Source organism: Charadrius vociferus, unplaced genomic scaffold, assembly GCF_000708025.1.
Source record: "Charadrius vociferus isolate BGI_N301 unplaced genomic scaffold, ASM70802v2 scaffold92, whole genome shotgun sequence".
In the NCBI taxonomy this organism is placed as follows: domain Eukaryota; kingdom Metazoa; phylum Chordata; class Aves; order Charadriiformes; family Charadriidae; genus Charadrius; species Charadrius vociferus.
In genome coordinates, this window is record NW_009647874.1 from 2,072,578 (window position 1) to 2,094,260 (window position 21,683).

Below are 21,683 nucleotides of genomic sequence, written 5' to 3' on the forward strand. Positions count from 1 at the left end.
AAAAATCTGACACCAAGCAGCTCTACTTTCTCATTGGATTTTGGGAACAGACAAAAGACCTGAACTTCCTAGACTCTCTAGGTTGATGTTGAATATGTCCCAAGATCCATAATACCAGAGCTCTCAGTCAAAGTCCGGTCTAAGAAATCTATGTTGAGATACAAACAGGCATGCTCATCCCTAGCACATCTGTTTACAAAAATGAAAAAAACCTTAGAAATTAATTGGGATCTTAATTTCCTAAAGTTTGGGAATTCACATACAGGGCAGGATTCATTACAACTTGTTGTAGCAGTCTTAGAATTAGCTGTCTAGTCCCAGGTGACTCTATTCCTTCTTCGTCTGCTGAGGGTGGCACCTCCAGATCTCACTCAGTTCAACTATTCCATGTGGCCATTTTAGGATGGTATCTCAGATGGCCATAGTAAAATAGGTCTCTGTTACTGGTGGAGTCTCTCTTTCTCTCTCTTGACTACAGAAGGAACGTAGTCAATTGCCTTAGATCAAACCACTAAGGTGACATTATCATTATGTTAATGTCTTGGTTCATTGACATTTTTAATTTAAGTTAATTTAGTGTTCTGATTTGATATTTATATTTTTTCTTTTACTGTGCTCCACAATAATGATGATGCCTCCCAAACATCCCACTTCTAATCTGGTTTTACTGAAATGATTTTCAATTTTCTGCTTTACACAGTGTAGAGAGATGCTACTTTCTTGGTCTCATTTTCATCACCTATAGTGGTTCTCACTTCATCTTTCAACATTTTGACTGAATGTAGTGATATGCTAGGATCCCAGTTAACAGTGCATAGGCAAAATCTCAGCGAATGGCATTGAAGTGCAGTACAAAGTTCAAATACAGGGAATAAACTGTAGAGGGGCAACTTTTAAGATGTTTCTTCTAACTGATATAACCAATTTTGTACAGTTATAATATTAAATTGAAAAAAAAAATCACAATACATTTCCAAATCAGTTCGAAATTATCATCTCAATGGCCAGAACAAATATAATGTGTGGATATTTAGAAAATATGGTTAGCAATAACTAAGTGAAGTAATTGAAATCATACTCTATAGCACTTAAAGCAATTTCTGTTTCTCCGTTTTTGCGCCCTTCCTTCCCACAAAACAAGCAGGTTACACAAGCCCCTAAAAGTAAGTTTCTGAGAGATCAAAAATGTTTCAAAGACCTTTAGGATGGCACACCCAAAGGTATACAAAACACAGAAAGAAAAATATCTGCTCTCATTAGTAAAAGGAAGATAACAATCCTAATAAAGAAGCAAAGCAAGTCTTGGACCTTTAATTTCATCACACTTCCAGAGTTTGAAAAGCCAGTTACATGGCCATACTGGTGACAGAAGAGCACCTCTTACTGCTAATGCTGTTGGCAAGGTGCAAAAGGTAGCAAAGCTTAGCCTTGGGTTTTGGGTTACATTTGGAGTCTGCTTAACCCATGGAATGTGTGCACTTTCAGGACCCAGGCTGGTTCCTTCTCAAAATCTCTACATCACCAATTAATTTTTCTCACTAAAAATTGTATGCTATGCTCTTTCTCTATTCCCTCCCTCCATGTTTAAGATACTGAAGCCATGGTTGCTGGCTCAGGTTCTGGTTGGCCTGTTGATGGTCTGATGACTCTCAAAAGAAGCTTTTTGAATACCGTTGCATGACCTCACCTGCTTACTACACTTCATCCAGGAAGGTGCATTACCTTCCTCTACTCTTAATGGGATTTTTGCCAGGACTTTACAGAGTCTTGCCTGCCCACAGGGCAAGGCAGACAGTGCCTGGAAGCATTGCCTCCTGTGTCAATCAGGCTCCTAGTCTACCTTCTCCACCATTCCACCATGCCCCCATATGGCTTACTACATGGAACTATAAGAAAGCTAGACAAATCATTTTTTGGAGAGTGCCTTCTTTGCACTGCTTTCCTTGCGCATAAATGCATAGTGCCATGCAGCAATCCATATCTTTGTTTGGGATGTGTAGGAAGTATCCATAGGCAAATAACAAATAACCACTATCATCTTCTTCTTTGTGGGTATCAAACAGTGTTGTGTAGGTGAACCAGGATAGAAAGCTTATTGTAAAGTGGCAGGGGTTTCTTTCAAATCGAGTAAGGACCATGTTAAAACATCCCACAATTGAGAACATTTGCAGGAATGATTGTCTCATCACTCCACAGTACTCAATATGCTGCTCACTTCTGTCAGGAGGAACTACTTGCCGGGGGGATACAACCAAGTGAACGAAATCTGTGGTGTAGGCACGATTGTTGATGCAAAATGAGTAATTAGTAAACATCTTTTAGCTGGTGTTGAAAACAGACATGTGCAAGAAATGGACCTTGAACACAAACAAAATTAAGTTTGGTTAGTGTCCATTCTACCAGTGGGGTGATTCATGGTTGTCTTGTGTCTGCCGAATTTTCATCTACACTGGAAAATTCTGCCAAAACTAAGATGATGTCAAGACCTTGGCAGAAATCTGTTACTCGCTCACGCATTTGAGTCTGGATAAGAGTTTCTCATTTGGTCACAAAACATTTTCTAATTTACCTATTAACTCTGGACTCATTCAGATTTTAGGAAAGTTCTGACACAAATTTGGATGTGGAAAAGAGATCTTAATGACAGATGTACATACCTTTGTGAAGAGTTACGATGTGACCTTGCCTCTGTTCTAGGAGGAATTTTCATTCAACTTCAGATATGAATGTCACAGTTTAGGGCCATTTATAAAATCTGAGAGTCTTGCAACTGGCTCTGAAGATTAGTGTAGTTGGGGGGACCCATGACACTCTGTGTGATCTTAAAGTGGCATCTTGGAAGAGCAGTTTTTGTTCTTCTGTTTCTCCCTGTAGATCCTTAAAAATATGCAAATCTATGTGATCTGCTTCTCATACAAAGAGTTGCAAATTCAGCTACGGATCAAAGATTAGAGCATATGCCTATTATTGTGGCTGCCAGTTAACCAATCCAAATGTTTAACTCTTTAAAGAAATAGAGGGTCAGCAGCTTTCTGAATAATTGTTTCCAGACAGTCTTCTGCTGGTTGGATTTCTATATCACATTCAACTTCAATTGCTGCTGTAATTTATCTCCACTCCACAGACTCTAACTTTACTAAGTTCACATGTTAGTATTTGAGTCACTTATGCTCAGACAAATCCAGAGCATGCTCCATGGTCATTGATTGTTTTTTACGGTGCCTCACAGACTAAATGAGAAAAAACAGTGCCGTCCCAACACCTGCCTCTGGCTTTTTGTTGTTCTAGGAAGTGCAGAGAGGAAGAAACCGGGCCAAAAATGACTCAAATCAAGTCAGGATGCGTACTAACCTTTTGGTAAGCTTTATCTTCATTTGGGCATGGACAGTCAGAATGGAGGATGTTTTGCTGACAGGCATGGTTGCCAGCGTTGTGCCACATTGTGAGAGTAAGCTTCTTCACAGGGTCACACTTCCTAATCTTTCAGTCTTGCCTTGTCTTCAGGAAGAAAAACACTTTAGAGGTGCTTTGATCATGTCCTTCATCCCACTCTAATGGCCACCGCCTCACCCTCCAGACTCCCAGAGAAGGGACCTTGTGTTGGGGTCAGCAGAACCAGCCATACCTTGTTTTTCCTCCCAAAGAGTCACCGACCACTGTCGTTTGCACATTCTTGTGCTGTGCCAGTCTGCCTTGTCATCCTCCTCCTGACCCGGTGCAGTTGCAAACCAACCAGTCGTTACCTAAAATCATGGCAAAAATGGTATAGGGATTTTACTTTTAGCTGATGTTAAACTGAAAAATAAAACACATTGCAATTCTATTCATATCCCAGTTTTGGTCTGGGCTATTCAATGCCAGTGGGCCTTACTTCATCAAATAACCAAGCCTCAAGTTAAATATTTTCCTCAACAGGCACTTGATTTTGATGAAAAAAGCAATGTGTGAGTTCAAACTAAAGAGGGCTGAGGAGACAAAATGGTTAAGGACACGCTCTAGACCCTTAGCCTCTCAGAAGGAATGATAAACACCTCTCTTTGGCCAGGTCTACTTTCCTACACCTTTCCGAGGAGAAGTAATGGAGAGTGCTATTTATTACGTGTTGGGATGAAGGTAGGGAATGTTTTCCACCATTAAAAAAAATAAAATCCAGAATTTATGGAAGTTTGAAAAGCAATTTCCTTTTAAGGTGCAAATTCCTAATTTGCCACATAAAAGTACAGGAATTAAGTGCTAAATCCTTCTTTGCCAGTGAGACCTGTGAAAGGAGGTATGAAAAAAGAGTTACTGTTAGGTTTCTATTCATGTCTCCTGAAAGCCAATGTATGCAAAAGTGCACTGAAACAGCCCTGATTTTTTCAAAGCCTTCCTGCCGTTCTGACTGACTTTTAAAAAATGAACCCTTGTCCAGTTTTATTTGTGTGGTGGGTTCTGATTTTGTTCTGCCTGTACTGTATCACTTTTCTCTCCTCACCATTAATCTTCCATGAATGTTCCCCAGGGCACAGTTCTCCCTTTTCTGCATGGAGAGTTTCTATTGAAATTAATGGACATTCTTCTTGTGGGTGGAGGGAAGAATACACCCTTATATCAGCCCTGCTGCAAAAGAAGATTATTCATTGAAAGGAAGCGTTAGTCTCACTCCTGAAAGCCCAAGGTCTAGTCAGGCAGATTATAGTGGGAGATCCCAATGGGAGGTCTGGTACAGAAGCGAGAACTACTTTTGCAACATGAAAACAAAAGCCAGAACAGAAGACTTTTTAAATGTTGGAACAAAACCCCATGGAAAGTCAGTGGTTGTACTCCCTGATGAAGTGTACTGTCCCAAACCTAATTTTAGGGCAGATCCATGCAGTGGAATACAGTGTACTGAAGATATCCATGAACGAGCTGTAGAACCAGGCATGGTCATGAGAACAGCGTGGCGCCAAAGACTAGTTTGATCTGCAAAGAGGTGCTGCAGACTGGCCAGGGGTGCTGGGCCACACAAATAAGGGTATATTGTGCTGTGCAGATGTATCACCTCATTTGGAACTTGGGCTTGGGAGCTCAGGCATCTTTAACACAGTTGTGCATTGCACAATGTAGACATGCTAATAAGTCTCATTCCCCTTAGAGGCTTAAATGGAAAAGTCTTATGTTCCTTCACAGAGAACCCTTTAATGAATTAAAGAGGGTGTTGACAACCTTTAAGCGGAACTGCATAAATTCTCATAGGAAGGATAGTAGCTGCAATGTGAGGTCTTGAAGCAGGCGGATGACCTTATAAAATATACTACAGTATCTAAGTTTAGTAAAACAAATACCCTATATTTAAGTAGGTTATGGGAAGGTAAATACACTCCAGGAATGGCCCAGAGCAGTTTATGTTACAGTAATGCTACTGTCACATTTTGGAAAGATCGTTATTGTAGGTACCATAATCTAAGCCTAGGAGATAAAATTTAATATGCATAGGAGAAAGTTAAATAGAGGAATAAAAAGCCTCTTTCCTCAAATGTATGTTCAAGAATGAATCTTTCCTCCACTTTGTACTCCAAAGAAAGAAACAAGCTTATCTAAGGAAGCGTTGCATGGATGTGCTAGGCTACTTCACTTGTTTTAATTCTTTGGGATATTTCATAAGGGAGTCCTTCTCGCAAAGGTGTCTCCTTCCACTGTGCCTGTTTGGTTTCCGTAATGCCTTGTTCCATTCAGTGCTGGAAAGGGTGATAAAAGTTGGAGAACCACAGGGATGGACAAATACAGATTTCTTGTGTGTTTACAGTTTGTGAAAGGTTGATTGTTGTATAATTAACATGCCAGTTACCCTTGGATTTTCAGTTTCAGCAGCCAGTGTGTTTTTAATGTTTAAATTTTATTTGAACATCTCTGGCAAAGCTGTGCTATTCATTTGTGCATCTTTGTGTTTTGGTTGAAGATTATGTATATGTCTATCATGACAATTACAGTGCTCTATCTGCTCCTTCCACCAAACTTGGAACGCTTGCTTTAAGATTAGGCTTGTCAGATTTACTTAAAGTGACCATGCAAATACATACAACTAATTTTGTTATAGGCAAAATTAACTAATGCTCTTTTTCATGGTGAGATGCTGTAATGATTTTATATAGCAGTCAAACTATTTAAATACTAATGCTGCCTTCATGCTGTAATCACCATTCCAGTCAGACGTCATTTTTAGTAGCCTATAGGGAATTCCATCCCTTAATTATTCTTCAATACACAAACCAAGCATTCTTTAATTGGTGTAAATTGAACAGTGTTCCAACGCAAACAAGGAGAGGACAAACTAATCAATGATTCTGTGCATGTCTATTGGAAAGCTATTGCCATTAGATCAAGTAACAAATCCTCAACTCCATTAGTTTCAGAGGAACGATGGGGGAAAAATACTGCTAATGCTACTTCTTGTTATCAGTCAGTAGTGGAAGGTGTGTAGCAAGTCATATAGCAGAACTCCAGCTTTTCTTGAAAGTGCCCATGAAAATTGAAAATATGAAGATATTCTGACTTCAGAATCCCCAGTCATAAGTCTTTGATGGGGGTTTGTCTGGAAACAACGTGTTTTTATCCTCTGCTGTCTCTAGTCATGTGGCCTGTTTTTTATTTTTCTCTTTTAAATAAATGACTCTTGAATGATAACATAACTTTTTTCAACTTGTCAGGAAATTTGTGGTGAATTTTCTTGCTCTCCCAGGCTACACTCCATATATTCATATGTATTCACTACTGCAGCATAACATAAATTGGGTGGGTCTCCCGTCTCTTTTTTTAATACGATCTGAAATAAAGGTGCTGTATTTAAGAAACAGATGAAAAATCCGTCTCATAAATGTGTCATACTCACTTTTCATTCTTGTCTCTTTTTATCAATTCTATAAAACTGATTATTTATCACTGGAGAGGGAAGATAAAAAAAAAAGTAAAATGCCCATTACAAACCTCTGGCCCAGATCTGCCAGTCTTACAGTTTTAGTTAGTGTGGAAAGAGAAACTCTTCTGGAAAGAAATATACTGGCTATGGATGTTCACTTTTTAATCTATTTGTTTTTGATATAATATGCTATTTACTGTTTAAGGACCTTTCATGTTGGTTTAAATTGAAGTTTTTAAAACCAGTCTAGCATAAAAAGCTCTAAGTGACATAGGCTGGGTAGAGAAATACAACATCTTCTACAGACAGCCTTTGTTCACCACATTACAGTTGAAAGAAGTGTAGAGCAAGCTCGGTGGATAACCCACCTTCTTAAAACAAGAGGGCTTCTAGTTTTCCACACCTTCTAATCGCAGTCACATTACTTCATTCTCTGTACCAGACCCCTCAGGGCTGGCTCTAGGTTTTTCTGTGAAGTCACATGCCTGGGGCCTGAGGCACTTTTCCACGATGCCTGCAGCTGGGGAGTGTGGGGTATGGGTTTGGTTTTTTATTTTTATTTTTTTTCCCTTATGCCGGTTGGGATTCTCTAAGTGGCTCAGTTGTCATGGGTGCCTGGGTTGGGTGGTAAAGAAGAGAGCAACGCTGAGATAATGGCTCTCAAAGTTTCGTATCTTTTTGTCTGCTATGAGGCTGCAGATGCTGCAATATTTGTTTTCTGAGGGAAAGGGAGCTGCTCCCCTCGTTTCCTTTCCCAAACCAGTGTGCATGATTTCCAGGTAATGAATTCCCCTCTGTTTCCCTACTCTTGCATCTTTGCTGATTGGCTCTTGTGTGTGGTTATACTATTCCTTAAGAAAGCAAAGCTGCCCATCTGATTTAAGACATCTTTCTTCTCTCTGTCACTCTTCAGTGGTATCAGTGGTAGGTATAAAAGTGATGCTGATGCCAGCAAGTGGTTATGACACTTACAGTGGGATTTTTACAGTGCTGAAGGGATTTTTCAAGAGTGATAAGCTACTCCTTTGCTCCTCATGCTGCTGAGAGCATGTTCGGAAAGGTCCTTTGGAGTCTGTGTCTGCTTTTGGACCCTGAAACAAAGGGATGCCAAGTGCCTGGGGCCCGAGCTGCTGGGGTACACCCAATGAGAGCTTGCGGGGCTGCTGCAGGGTGTGGGTGGGATACGTGCTTCGAGATGGCACCGGACAGTTTGTGGAATCTGCCTCTGCTGTGTTATACAAAATAAGGACCTTTTACATCGCCATACTATGGCAAAAAGAAAAATTTATCAAAGCAGAATGTTAGATAAAAGGGCTTTTTAAAAAGCTTATTGAGTCAAACTTTTTTTTTTTTTGTAAAGCTGGCGAATTCCATTTATTTAAAATAAAGCAGTTGTGGTACCACTGTTTATTTTCACAGGACCAAGTCTCACTGGAGTTGAAACCACGTGAGAAAAGAATTGGGCTTACTTCAAAACAACACTGGGGATACAAATGACACCACTGGGAGGATTTAGTGTAACAAGTTTACCTGAAGTTGCAAACCATCATTTGCAGTCCTATGTCAAATGTGCTTTGTGCCATGAGAAGTCTAAGATTTGTCATCTGATATTTACGAAAAACACAGCAAGGCATTTTTATTTTGGTTTCTTGTTCAAAGAAAAGCCCCAGATTGCCAGGAGTGTTTCAGTAGAATTGTTTTTTAATCACCTTTATATTCTTAGGCGTATCTGGCCTTCAAAGTCCACATTAAAACTCCCCACTGATTTCCTTGGGATTATGTCCTTCAGAGTGGATGACAGGAGGAACAAATACTCGGCAGGCCTACGCCATTGCCTGGCAATCCCAAAGGAAATGCCCCTCTGATCCCCATAAGGCAATCCTTAGTCACCATTTTACAGGATAAGGAAAATCACGCTGTTCCCAAGGATGACAGAAAGAGGGAAAGACAGACTGCATGAGGCGGGATGTGTCTCTCCCTGTTTGAGACAAAGAGAGAACGATAGCACACAAGCATCCAAGGGAAGGGAATCCAGCAAAAGGCTTTTGTAAAGCAGATAGAATATTTAGTGTTGTTGCTTCAATGTAAACAAATACAAATGCATTAATAAATAATAAATTATAGCTTGAAATGTCCTAATTTTGGGGTGTGACAATATTCCCCCTAGCTTGGTATGTACTTTAACACTTTTGCAAATGACTCCAGAGATCATTCCGATTTAAAAGATTTGTGTTTTAAACAATATGACCTATGAGACATTTAATAGTTTTTTTAAATTTAAGAATGAAGCGTTCTATTAATGTGCATTTTTTTTTTTCATCAAATAAACAGATACTACCTGGAAGATATAATCATTCTCTCTTAAACTTGCATTGTTCCAGTTGCGTTCTGCCAAACTGCTATTATACCAATGTTGGGCCAGAATATGAGACTGCTTTGCCTCGTACCCCTGTGCTTGGTCATAGTCATAGTGACTCCAATCCTAAAAGCTGCTAAATCAACTTCCATGATAAAATTCTGGCATATTGACTTCCTTTATTATATAATATTTAATACCAGCTTACTGATCACTGAAAACTTTTATTATTTTTTTTTTTTTTTAATTTTAATGAGCTTACCTTTGGTCATGCAGACCATTCTATCTGTCCTGCTTCTGCAGATAGACGCTGTATGCAATTACTCTCACTCATAATGGCAGCTGTGATGATATTTCTTGCCCTAGGTTAATTTAGAAGTTTGTTTTATACTACCACAAAAGTAGGGCTTCCATCAGCTTCTTAAAATCAATTAAAAATATCAATGCAATGACTGCTAAGGTATTACTTTCAAGCAGAAACTATATTCACGTTATTTTGGAAAGCAGTTTGCCCAGTCAATTCGCAAAGCTCTTCAGTGAGGGGAACTCCAGGCTCCCCACAGACAATCCCTGTCACAGCTTCAGTGACTTCACAGTCAGGAAGTTTTTGTCTGACCTGAACGTCCCTTGTTGCAATATAGGGTTGTTCTGTCATTTCGCTGTAGACTTGAAACACAAACTTTTCCCTGCCTCTTTGCAGAAGTTTTTTTTAAATTTTAAGTCTTTGTTGTTTATGTTCACTCATTCTCTTTTTCTCAAGATGAAATCAACCCACTTCGGGTTTTCTTGCAGGTCACATTTCCCAAAATTCCTCTCCTTTGGACAGTCTTGATGGCAGCTGCATCTTTCTTGAAATGTGGTGCTTTAGCGGGGTCTATGCCAGTGCTCATTTGAACAGCACAAACACTGCCTGGATCTTACAAGAAAAATTCTGCCTGCAGAGCTCCCAACAGCTTAGCACTCTTGTATCCAGTTACATTTTTTATTTTCTCTCCTTCAGCTCTGGGAAGAAAGAAAGATTCTCCCTCATGCAAAATGAAACTTCAGCCTTGTGTCGCCTGCTCCTACCTGGTGAAACCTTCAAAATTCTTCAGATGCTGCTTAAGATGGAAAGAATGCCCTGGGCGTAATCCTTCAGAGGAGATTGGAAACCAAGCTTTGTCTGTGTAGGTGGGACATTTAATTTTGACCCCATACAATTCGCCTTTTGTTTTTTTTTCTTCCAAAATGAAACTCCCAAAAATGCAATATTTAATTTAATCCTTTTTTTCTGGATTTCCCCTCCCCCCCCAATTTAATTAGTGACATTAGTCACTTCAGCAAAAGTGGTGAAAAAGTACCATTTTGCACTCCCCCCCCCCCAAATTTGACTTTTTTTTTCTTTATCATTATTTCATCCAAAACCACTTGCATAGTTAAGCCTAAAAAATGTGGCTTGTCATGATCTGTTTAAAACTTCATCTTAAGATCAGTAAAAATTTTGTAAAAAAACCCTCACCCAATTCTAGAGCGGATGTTGTCCTTCTTGACTTGAATCAATTAAGCAAACAAACTGTTAGAGAATTCTAATATAAGTCTGTCACCTATGTAAATTCATTCAGATTTTAGATCGGGCTAGCTGGTTGGGTTTGTTTACAGCTGCACATTTTGAATATTTTCTGAAAAATTGCATGATTTTGATCACAGAAAACTTAGACTTAGGGGCCTCACTCCCGTAAAGTCAACAAAAAACTCCCTTGGGCTTCTCTTGGGAAGGGCTGAGCCTTTAATCTGTGTTTGTTTAATAATAAAGTCCCTGAGATAGTCTGGTAGATAGGTTTCTTTGAGCCACACTTGTAGCAATATTAAGCATGTTTTCTTTCTGATTTACCCTGGTTTCTTAGACTGCTTAAGCAGGTACTAATGACTTTGCTACCATGGTCTGCTCCTGACCCTCTGGTTTGTCTTTCTGCTCCTAATCCATGAAGGTAGATAAATGTTTTGCAGCAGAATTGTGAAAATATATATATATTTAAACGAGCGGTTCATCATTACTCTGTTGTTTTCTTATTCCATTAAATTCCATCACATATGATCATTTCTGAACAAACATTTGCAGTCAATATTTGCTAAAAAAGTCCAACTCAACCTAGTAAATAAAGCATTAGAAAACATAATTTTGTTCCTTCACCCAGCTAAATCCATTAAGGCTTTAACACAAATAAAAACTAAAAACAAAGGGAATTTCTTAAAACATGAAGGCCTGTAGCACATTTGCATTTTGAAATTAATTGCTGACCTAATTATTTGTCAGTAGTAGGATAAGTTAATCAAATATAACTTGCAGTAAAGCTTCTAAAGACCCACAGGATTTTCTCCCCCAGAGTAAATTGTCATAGTGGTCCAGTTTGACAATCCATTCTCACTGTCATCTTGTGACCAAAGGAAGACTATCTGGGAAATGGTACCATATGGAGACACAAGAGAGAATGAAATACTTAGATCTCCTGTACAAAGGCACGATAAGCTAACAGTCACCAGAGGAAGTCAGGAACGACAAAGCTTTGAAAAAAAGAAATACCCTGCCTTTCAAATCCATTTAGATTTATTTTTATACTGTCTCCAATTTGGACTAAAATACTCTGATATTAAATATGCGTATAAAATAGAAAGCAAACGTATTGTGTAATGTTTCATTTCTGGCGTATCTGTGGATCTGTACTTCATGCTTAGCATCAGTTTGATGGAAAGGCCGGTATTTATAGACAAGACTAGGACCTTTTCTTCTTTATCTTAGGGAAACTGACTGTGTTATCCACAAATAATATGTCGCAACCAACCACTTCATGACCCGAGGCTAAGGATGCACGAGTCTATTTCAAAATGCACTCAGAAACAAAATCTGATGAAACTATCAGGTAATGTGACCAATGCATTATTTTCAAAAGGCATACCTAGGCATTTGAGTTAGCGATACCTCATCAGTAGCAGTATGAACTACTTCATCGTTTCTCTTATTACAGTACTGCCTCTCTCCTGTCATCTGCTGGCAATGGCAACCCACAGTAAAGGATGTTTTTCTGATCATTTTGCACTCATTAAATACAGCTGTCACAATAGCGGATGCGAGAATGCATACAAAACTTTTATGCCACGTCAAAATAAAGCAGAAACATTTTAAAAAGATCTGAAACCTTTGAAGCCTTTTCTTGAGAAATATTGAAATATTGCTTTTTGTTGTTGTTGTTTTCGACAATTGAAATTGTTCCACAGCGACACGCATTAAAACTCACTGCAGAACAAAACATCATCCATCAAAATTAAAGAAAAAGGCAAAAAATGGAGAAAAAACAAAAACAAACCCAACCTCTCAGAAGCACAAAGTGTTTGGTTTCTGAGAGTCTGAAGTTCTGGTTCACCACCTGATTTCTGGGGCTGAACACACATCGAGTTCCAAAATCTCAAGAGAGCTGACATTTACTTCTGGACCATGGATGAAATCTGCCCCATAAAGCTTCCAGCTGAGCAAAAACATCTTCTCCAAGTTCCCCATTCTGAGAAACAGCTCCCTTGCAGGCTAAGCAGCAGTAAATTCTGTAGTTGTTTGACATTATTGCCATAAAAAAATATTTTAAAGGGCAGCACGAATGACCCTAAAGCAATTCTGTAACCAGTGTGAACAGAGAACCCCCTATAAGTAGCATTAGTTAATATTCCTGTCTGTATGCAAGTGTGTTCTGAAGAACTGTAACATCCAAGGTGACCTGTTGAAGATGTCGGTCACCCTGAGCTGGAAGAAAGCAATAATTTGCACCTCCCCATTTCAAGATTGCATGATTATTTAAAAAAAAAAAAAAAGTGTTTAACTTTGAAGCATCTCCTTGAGTTGATTACTATCCTGAAACTGTGAAGCAGAGCCCTTCAGCAAAGATACAGATTTTCAAAGGTACCGATTTTTCAAATGACACCCACCTTGTGGGTAAAATAGCTACTCATGAGAACAAACTCAAGATATTCTAGATGCCCAATCTTAAGCTCTAATCAAGAGACTGCATCAAAGAGTGGACCACAAAGGTATAAATCTACTACTTTTATTACTTGCAGTTACTCATTTAGCAAAACCAGCATGAGCTCCATTTCCTTCTTGTAGGTCTTACCTTCTGCCTCTCCTGAGGGTACGGGCTGGGGCCAATTATGCGATCTACTTGTTGGGGGCTTCCCCTTACTTTTTAGTTTTTAATTTACAATTTTTTGCATGTGCAAGCAACGGTGGGGAAAAAACGTGCAAGTGCATGCGTGTGTATGCGTGCGTGTGTGTGTAAACGTATCCTTCCCACATACCCGAAAAGTGCTTCACTCTCACAATCCTATCAGCAGTAAGATGCAGCGGGGCTGCGGGGAAAGGAAGCCCTCGAAAGCCATGGCTGGGCGGGAGCAGCCTCAAGCTGTCTCAATCCTCCCGCAAAGTGCAAACGCGTGATGGCCAACGGGAGACAACTTCTAGGATCCGTGCACTTGGCACCCATGCAAGAATAGCTGCTTTCATTATGGAAAGCTAAGTGTGTCTCCATGAGATATGGTGACACTACAGCTGTTGTGGGGAGATACACTCATGTCTCTCTCTCTCTCTCTCTCTGACTTGCTTCTTCCTAATGCAACTTTTTCCTGCTCCCTTTACTTCTCTTTTTGATTACCTTGTGTATTGCCCTTTACCTTCATTGAAGATGTCTTTCATGAGGTGAAAGAAAGAAAATTGTGTCGCTGGCTTTGGGAAAAGGAGAAAGACAACATGAGTCTTACTCCAAGAGCGTATACACCTAGGGTAGCAGTTTTTGTTAACGGGTATAGTGAAGGCATGGCAGAATTTGTGGGTGAGAATATGAACACTGGGAAGCACATTGCTGAGCTCTCATTTACCATTACTGCCTCCCACCACCATTCCTGGCTCAGACTGTCCCAAGCTCAGTCCGTCTGAGTTCCCGGCTAGCGTCTACTTCCCGGATTGCAGAAAACTTTTGCAGACAGTGCTGGTCTCCATAAATCTGAATCTTAGGGCACTACGTAACCCCGGCTATGGCTGTAGGGTCTAGTCACTTTAGGACTTAACTGGATGGGGGTAAATCACAGTGGAGTGAGCAGGGGGAGAAAATACAACCAAAAGAAATCTCAGCACATACATTGTGGGTGAGTATGAACAGAAACTAAGACAAAGAGGAAGAATTTGGCATGCTGTACAGAAAAGAAAGAAGTGAGAGAGATTTCAGTTAAAGGGCACAGGTAGTGAAAGGGAAATAGAAAACCAAGAAAAGCAGGAACATGAAAAATATGAAAAAGAGAGGGAAGAATGCAGTAGAGAGCAGGAGAGAAGTTCCTGTGGCAGAAGGAAAAGGAGGGAGAGGAAAAGGAGTGGCAGAGCAGTAAAAGGGAAAGACGGGTGCTGCTCTTGATGAAGGGTAGAGCACGAAGTGGGAAAAACTTTATGGGAAAAGTTCAGATGAAGGGCAGGCAAAAAACACATGGAACATTCATAAGCAACATCCAGCTCCCCTTGCATGCATCCACATCTTCTCCCCGGCCTGCAGAGTGTGACTTCTGCTGCATCGCCAGAGCCTTCCTGTTGGCCTTGGGCCAGATGGGACACCCCGCTGGTGCCCTGGCTGCTCCTGCCCCCCCGTGCTGGGACCTGTGTTCCTCACTACTGCCATCCTGTGCCAGGCCAGTACAGTCAAGTGCTCGGCCAGCTCCTGTTTTACAGCTTTCAAAGTTATTTTCAGACTGGACCATAATCTTGAAATCTGCCCGACAGGGCAGAGTATAATCCCAGCTCTATTTTAAAGGTCAAGTCCTGCAGGTTTTGCTTGGTTTTGACTCATTCAGACCTTCCAGTGATTTCAAAAAGCCATCGACCTAGATAAGGGAGGGCAGAACTGGGGCCACAGTCAGATTTCCAGTATAAAAAGTGATTTCATTTTCAGATGGCTGCGCTGTACCTGCTTTAAAGTTTCACTGTTCTATTTCTCTCATTGAAATACATGGAAGGATCTGTACATCAAATACGTAAAAGATTTGACTTTTAATTCCTACCATGTATTTTGGTAAGAGGAATTAAATGTCAAAACACAAAAGCAATTATACACTTAATGGTAAAAAACATATAATCAAGTCATTTTTTTTATTTTCAAATTGCGGGGATTGAAATAAAAGGGCAAGAGGGTCTTACTTTGACATTATATGAGATGGAAAGGCACATTTGTATCCTTTTGTACCTTTTACAAAATGAATACGCCTGTAATCAGACCCATTCATTTTGAAAAGGAGATTGTGCTTTAGATCTATGGCATATTTGCGAGGGTGTTGAGAAAGTATCTAAGTAAAACGTGCCATAGGAAATCAACTCTGGGGAAATGCAGTTATTCTTCATGATGATATACAACTAGTTTGGCATAACACTTGGGGTGAAACAAAGCCCGCTGGTAGGGGAGAGTCATCGCTGCATATTTTACCCACCATCACTACAGTAAAGTAGGCAAATTTTTCAGCTCGGGGAGTCCCTGGGTTGCCAATTGCTGGAGACTGGGAGAGCGATCTGGGGCTTTCTGCCACGAGGTCACCCTTTTCTCCTTCTCTTCTGTAGCCAGCTGCTGGTGGCCACTGTTGGAGTTAAGACACGGGTTCTCAGATCTGCCTCTGTCGGGGCATTTTTTATATTCCTCTCCTCGATGCACCCAGAAAATTTAAAGGGGGAAGAAAACAAAGTCATGTTGGTACCACTATATTTCTATGACATTAGAAACTGGTGGCCAGTTGCTAGTGTATCTGTACAATCCCTAAAGCAGTGAACCAGTGCTCAGGCTACTGGGCTGATAGGCACCTCTACATTACATGTGGGCGGCTATATAGCATAGTGCATAGCTTATGTGGTGATGTGTCCTACAGTACTAGTGAGCTGGTCCTCCAGACGGGGCACAGGACAGCGTGCATCACAGCTCTCTCTGGTCTGAGTAGGTGGGTCTGCTTTCCAGAGGCTGGGGATGACTGCTGCACATTTGCAGCCTGATCTGTCATTTCTCTGTTGCGTGTCCCTCTGTAGCTGAGGCAGACTGAAGGTACAGAAATGAACTTCGATGAGCTTCGTGACAACATAGTCCTGGGATGGCCACTTTTCCACTTCTACAGCAGTTTATGGGGGAATAGAAGTCCTAGTAGTGATAAATATTGCTACAGTACTGCAGTACAACAGTTGCTTACACTCAGCATCAACCTCTGTGAACCATTAGACCAAATTCCTTTTTACTGCTGCAAAGCCTATGAACATCTCCTACCAGAAGCATACCAGATGTTAGGTGTGGGATCATTCTTCCATCCCACTGACTAGTTTACCCAAATTGCTCCAAATTCTAGGGTCTGTTTCCTGCTTATGATGATATTGCATTCCTGAAGCTGTGCAAAAGGACTGAAAATTAACATGAATGTACCAGACATGTAGGTAAAGATATACAGCTGGGTAGCTTTGACATGAGCTGGAAGAAAGGTCCCAAAGTACAAATCTGAAAACACAACTTAGAACACCCCAGAAAAGAAATTCAAGCCGAATTACACATCAGCCCACAGTTTTGTCAATCTAAATGGGAAATATTTCAGTGGAGTGTGGTGAATCCCTGTATACGTAGAGAGTTGGTGCTCTGCTTAAAGCCAGGTAGCCGCGTTACAGGAAAGATTTCCTTTCAATGCCGTTACACCAGTGTCCCAGACTAAAAGTAGGTTATTTACTATAGTGCTGGGACAACTAGGGTTCTATTTTAGTGTAAGCTCTAATTCTTGACTTCTGAAATTCATTTTGGCACATTTATTATTTTTGTATGAAAACTTGTGTGTATTCTCACTGCCTCTTGTATAGCAGTAACATAAAGATTAAAAAATAAAACAACAAAAAGACAAGTAAAATAATCAGTTGTAGTATGAAAACACTGGCGAGTTCACCTGGAGATTTGCTGCTTCTTTAGGCCACTTCAGAGGTAAACATGTGCATAGAGGTCTTAAAAAACCCCAGAAGACTTTAAGAGAATATTTTACATCTAAGAAATGGTAAAACATCTATTTTGTGTGCCAAAACACTATTATATATCTATATTTAGCTTTAATTTTAGTGGGTGTTATCTGCTAATGTATATTTCAAGGATTTTGGAAATCTAATGTTAAACCATAGTATTTTTCACTTTCTGAAAAGAATGGGCTTTTGATAACAAAAGAGACAAAAAAGCCAACCCGCTAAATGGTACTTACTGAGAAATAGGATTCTTTCTTCCAGGAAGAAAGAGCCATCAAACTTTTAAATCCTACTTTCAGGCTTGCATTTCTATAGAAAAAAAGATTAAAAAATGCCTTTTTTAAACAAAAGTTAATTTTTCCCAAATTCGGAGAGATGAGTTGAATCCCATCATGTTGAGTTTCCCCACAAAGAGAATGCAACGACTGGCATAAGAAGTCCCTGAAAACAAATTTTTTGATGGACATTTTATGTTACCCTTTGCCATCACAGCATACATTTTCCTGTCACATAATATACTGTAATTATATGGATTTTCCCCTTTCCAAATCTCAGGAGTGCTTCCTTACTTGAACGGAAGGGCCACAGACTACTAGTCAACCTAAAAATCCTGTTAGCATTACATCTCAGCACAAATAAAGAATTTGGATCAGTGCCTTGTTAGATCACCTCTATTTCTAGCTCGCTGAGTAAAAAGAGCATTTTTTGTAGCCTAGTTTGATAAGTAAAAGGTGTCTTTCTCACCTGCGTGCACTCTGAATTGTCACTCTCGTTCTTTGTTCCTTTGCATGCGGCTGTTGTCAGCTCCCGAGTCACAGAACCACTTGCAGGAACGGCTCGGGAGAGTTTTGGAAGAAAGGAAAGGGAAAAAAGGAGCCGCATTTTTATTTAACTGGAGAAGGAGAACATAAAGAAAAGAAAGGTGTTCTCAAGAATGTAGCCCGCAGCCTTGTCAGGTAGCATTTCTTCAGATAGTTTTTTTCCTCTCCCCTTTCCCACCCCAAGATCTCTCTTCATCATTTTTTTAAACATCTCTTCTGGGACAGGGACATGAAAGCGAATTGTGGGTCAAAGGCAAGAATTAGGGGTTGCCAGGGCTGCTTTCTGATGGCTTTACTTTATCTTTGTGTCCAAGCTTTTGCCAGTCAGCAGGTACCGTGGGTTATCCATTCCAGTCACATCATTTTCTGCTTGATGACAAGCATCACACCTTCATCCATCACATTTACATTTCAAACTGCCACACTGCTCTATTGATTAATTATTTAGCAGCTCTTGGCCACTTGTGAGTGTTTCTGTGCTCACGTTTCACGGAGAAGGTCCATTCTTTTTATTTATGTGCAGCTTTGTAAAACAAAAAAAAATATGTAAAGCCTTTAACATACACACATCCTAATAACCTGTGTGTGTGCGCCTGTATACATGCATACGTGTGTGCATATTTACGTGTGTGTGTGGTACACTGGCACAATTAAGTAAACACAGGGAGCAGAAGCAGGTAATCTGATCAATAAGCACATGCTCACACTGATAATAGATTTCTGAGTTTTCAGAGCACCGAGCAGCAGATCAATGAGACCTTGCAGGTGTGCTGGAGCCGGGAATTGCATCAGCCACATCGTGCTCCCTACAGACTGGTGGGGAACACGCACATCGTCCTCTGGGCTCTGTCACTTCAAGCAAAAACAGGTAGAGGGCTTTTGCAGGTGTCTGATAATGGCTACGTTTCTTCCACATCACAGGCAGGAAAGGGCAGCCTCTGAACAGGACGGGGGATCTGGTTCCACCAAGGGCTCTGCTTGCCCCAGCAAATCACTCTGTCTTTTCCTTAGTTTTCTTTGGTGAAATGGAGAATTAGGATCTAATCTTCTAGTCCTTTTGCATGCTTGATTTTATCTGTGAAGTACCCTCATTCCACTGTAAGAATACAGTCTATCTGCTCTAACTAGGAGCGAAAAATCTAGGTTAGTTTAGATTTTTTTGTTTGGAAGAGTGATGTTTGGCCTTGCTTCTGATCCCTGGGGCACTCTGCTTTGGCCGGCCACTTTTCTGACCCACCACCTCCCACCCAGCAGTTTCCATGAAAGCAATCTGTAATCCTTTGGTGTCCCAGGTGGTGGTGTGCTCTAGACTACTCCCTGACACTCATAACTGCTTGCCCAAAGATACGTGTCTCTAGAAGGAACAGCTGCAAGAAGAAAGAAAGACAAAGTATTCGATGACGGGAACAGGAATGTTTTCAGTAAAGGTTTTGAAAAAATCTTCTGATGTTTGTGACATCACGTAGTTATGTTGGAGCAGGAAATGAGGTCATCTTGAGTTCTAAAATGAAGTTAGTATTTGGATCTGTTTTAATGTTTTCTACTGTTTTCATTTTTTACAAGTTTATTATGGATATAACCCAACAAATGTAAACAGAGTGATTCTTTTTCCTGCTATTCATTTTCAATAATTTCTGACTTATGCAAAGCCTATTAAAATCAAAGGGAGTATGTACATTAACTTAATAGGCTCTGGATGAGACCCTTGAAGAGGAGGGACCACATGGTTCTTATTGCTCCATCTCTTGCATTTCTGTCTTTATCCTTCAAATTGTAAAAGTAAATGTAATACCACTGACTTTTTTAACGGATGGGATTTGTGCCAGCATTGAGCTCATTGTCTGGGTGGTGTTAGGCTAGGGTTGGTCAACATTTTTCTGTCAAAATTACTTGGTTTATTATAAATTACATTGGGAACTTGTATAAGGCAAATGAATATCCTATTTATATATTTACAGTAAAATAGCGTTCAGACAATAAAACAAAACCATCTGCTCGGTCTATTAGTGATGTTAGTATGCTATTTAACACAGAGAGAATAACTGACTGGCTCCTTTTTACAGAGAGCACTGAAATCAAATATTAAGTCAGTCTTAGTCCTGACTTCTTGTAGAGGATTTGGTTGTTTGGTCAAATATAATTTCACTCTCTGACTGCAGTTAAAGGAAATACTTGATGTTTGATTTTTGCCATTTCTTCCCCTCTGTGTTCGATTGTCTTCCTGCCTCATTTAGTCCCTTTCTGTCTATTTTTAACAGAAGCGTCTGCAAAGTGCAAATTAATCTACTGGGTTGGTTTGTTTGTTTGTTTGTTTGTTTTCAGCTGTTTCCAAAACTCCTCCATCTCTGGCATTTAATGCCAGCACTTAATGGTGACAAAGGCCATTTTATGTGGACAGACTCGATGTCAGGCAGACTGAACTCTCCAGCTTACATCTATATTTGGCAATCAGAGACAGGCCTGAAGAAAGGGAAGATGATGGCTCCTGGGTCAAGTGTGTTCCCTTGCCTTGAGTAAATGAAGGAATGGAAGATAGGGCAGCTATTCCAGACATCCCCCACATCTTCTCCAAGGTAGCAGTCTTGTACAGCACGAAAACTTTTGCCTGATGAAGAAGACCACTGAATCCCTGCTAGTGAGGGAATTGTTTTCTCGTTCTGGTATGTAAGGGAGGAAGGGAATGTAACATGGATGTCCATGGAGGGAAACAACAGCAACGGGTGGTGTTCTCTGTAAGAAGTCCTAGCCTCTCAATTTCCAGTATACTATGAATGCACAGAGAAATAGTGATTTATTTCTGCCTGTTATCCCAAGTGGTTTGCACTGATGTAGCTTCTGCGTATGAAATGTCATGGAGGCAGTACTGAGTTATAATCACAATAATTAAAACTTCAAGGAATTTGAAAATCAGCACCTTCATGGTTAAATAATGGTGATGATATCTACTACCTCTACAATTAACAAAGTGACATAATGTAAAGTGCACAACTCTGAAAGATGCTGCAATTTGCATGGACATTGAAATGCCCAAATCTGCTTTAAGTACAAAAATGAAAGACAAAAGGTGAACCTTTAACTTGTACAACAGAGTGGTTTCTCTCACATGAGTAACCTCAGCGGGAAAATGACAATACTAGTACTATGGCAATACTTGATAAGATCGGGGACATTATTATCTAGACTTCTGCACAGTACTGTTCCACTGAAATTAAAAGAAGACCAAATGAAGCTCCCTTTCTAATGTTGCCATCATATAGTGTCTGAAAATGTATTTACATGCCTTTTATTCTTTTCTTTATTTCCTTTGAAATAACCCCTCTTTGTAGAATAACAGTGTCGCTTTTACATACCTATTCACTCATCGATCCTAAAACTGGGAGCTGATACAGTGTCATAGACGATACGGCAGCAAAGCTCTTCACACTTCTCTTTGTTTTTTGCTTCATCTCTTCACATTTGCAGTTAACAGGCTTGCTCTCTCTAAAAAAAACCCCAAAAACCAAAACCATGGTAATTAGTTCGCCATAGGTTTGTTTAATTTGTATTGTCACAAATAAAAAGGAAAAATAACACTTCATCTTTTTGGGGCTTAATGAGATCAGA